Source organism: Myotis brandtii, unplaced genomic scaffold (genome assembly GCF_000412655.1).
Source record: "Myotis brandtii unplaced genomic scaffold, ASM41265v1 scaffold1306, whole genome shotgun sequence".
Lineage (NCBI taxonomy): Eukaryota > Metazoa > Chordata > Mammalia > Chiroptera > Vespertilionidae > Myotis > Myotis brandtii.
The window spans coordinates 164,954-167,415 of NW_005354619.1; positions in this window are offsets into that span (position 1 = coordinate 164,954).

Genomic DNA, 2,462 nt, shown 5'->3' on the forward strand with positions numbered 1-2,462 from the left:
GGGTTATCTCTGGTTTATATATGTATGCATAAAAGTTCTTTGGTTAATCTTTTCCCACCCAACTTGTCCCACTTTAGCTTTAGCTTGCATGGCCTTTGTAAAACGGGCAGTTTTAGTTCTCAATGATTGCAAATCAAAAGATGGACAACTAAAAAAACAAAACAAAACAAAAACTAGAAAACTTCGGGATTCAGTCCCGTTTATTGGTAGAAATCTTAAAAACAACAAACATACAAACTCAAAAGACAATGAAGAGCATTAGAATCAAATATCTACAATGGTATATTATAGTTTGTATTGAAAGAATTTTTCTCTCTAAAATCACCCTCACTTTTTATCAAAGATAGCCAAATTAGGGCTAATTTACTAGCAAAATAGGTCTAGTTACAATAAACTTGGTGTAGTTATTTGCATTAAACCAACAATAATAATGATTAACCACACAGACTCTTTTAAATCAGGAAGTTTTTCATCAAGAATCTTCAGACTGCACCTGAAAAGGCCTCCCGAGGCCTGAAAATTCAAGGCAAAGACTTGCCAGCCCACAGACATTGTCCTCAATACCTATAGATTTGGGTGGATTCCTCTCTTCTGGAGGTCCTGAAAACATCCCAAGTTTCCTGCAACTGCCAAGTACTGACATTCTTTACCCACATGGTAAAGCCGCTCTTGTAAAGAGAGAAAGCCAGGTGAGTAAGCTACCATGCCAATATTTTTGAGAGTTGTTATTGGCTTCCCTATGTCAGTCTTTATGCCTTAAAGTCGGCTGGTCATGATTTGAGTCTAGGCATGTCTCTCTCAAATATGACATTCCAGTCAAAGCCTTGGTAATAAAACCAGTTTCCAATTCTGTCCTATTATAAAGAGATGTTATAACACATTCATATGAAACTTACACAAACAAACATATTGCCATGAAGATAATAATAGTCACTGAGAGGTTTCAAATTCTGGAGGAATCAGGTAGAGAGAAGAAAATAAACGTTTCAGTCCTGCTTACAATGGCATAATTTACCAAATTGTTAAGCCATGGGTAGTTTTGAGAAGGCTACAAGGTTAATTCCAATGTAACCCTGATATTTGGGGGCGGAGGGGCTAGCAATCTGAATGTGTGCCAGCAAACCCAGTGTACTTTCCTTTTTTTAAAATATTTTTATTGATTTTTTACAGAGCGGAAGGGAGAGGAATAGAGAGTTAGAAACATCAATGAGAGAGAAACATCCATCAGCTGCCTCCTGCACACCCCCTACTGGGGATGTGCCCACAACCAAGGTACATGCTCTTGACTGGAATCAAACCTGGGACCCTTTAGACTGCAGGCTGACGCTCTATCCACTGAGCTAAACCGGTTAAGGCCCAGTGTACTTACTTGCTTGATAACCTATAATTAAGTCACTGCCTCTTTCCCAGAAACTGGTCTTGCAGGACCTGTTACCTAAATGCTCACACTTCACAGAGGCCATAAACTATGAACAGTGCACAGCCCCGGGGGAGAGGGGTTATTAGCGCTGGTGCCAGGCCAGACCATTAGATATGGTCTCAAGACCCCCATCACCTGGGGCCTTTTTTACAAAGCCTGCAAAAGGACCAGAAGCATAATCCATATTTGGGGGACAGAGACCCCAGAAAAATATAAAAGAGAAGCTCCTTGCATGTTACTTCGCTCAGACTTGGAAAGTTATTCCATTGAGTCTGCCGGCATAATAAACTGTGTAACTCCATTTCTCTAAAGCGTTGCTTGGTTTTTCTCCAGTCTTCTACAACAGTTTAAGAGAAACACGTTTCCTCTCATCTGAAAAAACAATTTTTTTAACACAGAAAAAAAAAGTCACAAAATTGTAACCATTTTGCCCTAGCTGGTTTGGCTCCATGGATAGATCACTGCCCTGTGGACTGAAGGGTCCAGGGTTCAATTTAGGTCAAGGGCACATGCCCAGGTTGCTGGCTCAATCCCCAATGGGGAGCATGCAGGAGGCAGCCAATCAATAATTCTCGCTCATCATTAATGTTTCTCTCTCTCCCTCTCCATTCTTCTCTGAAATAAATAAAAAATATATTTTTTGGGAGAAACCAAGATGGCGGCATAGGTAAACACCGGAGATTGCTGCCTCGCACAACCACTTCAAAAATACAACTAAAAGACGGAACGGACATCACCCAGAACCACAGGAAGGCTGGCTGAGTGGAAATGCTACAACTAGAAGGAAAGAGAAAAGCATACCAAGACTCAGAGGAGGCGCAGTGTGGAAGTAAAATACAAAGGTGCGGAGGTGCATGAGGAGAGGACTGGCGGCTGAGGGCGAGGTTGTCTTTTTCAATCGGGAGGGAGTCTCAGGCTCTGAGCTCCAGTTCCGGGTGATTCTCTGGGGACCCAGACTCAAACGGGAGAAGCGGGACTGTCTGGCATCGGTCTGAACTCGAGGGCAGCTTTCTCTCCGAGGTACTTGCAGCAATTGCTGGGA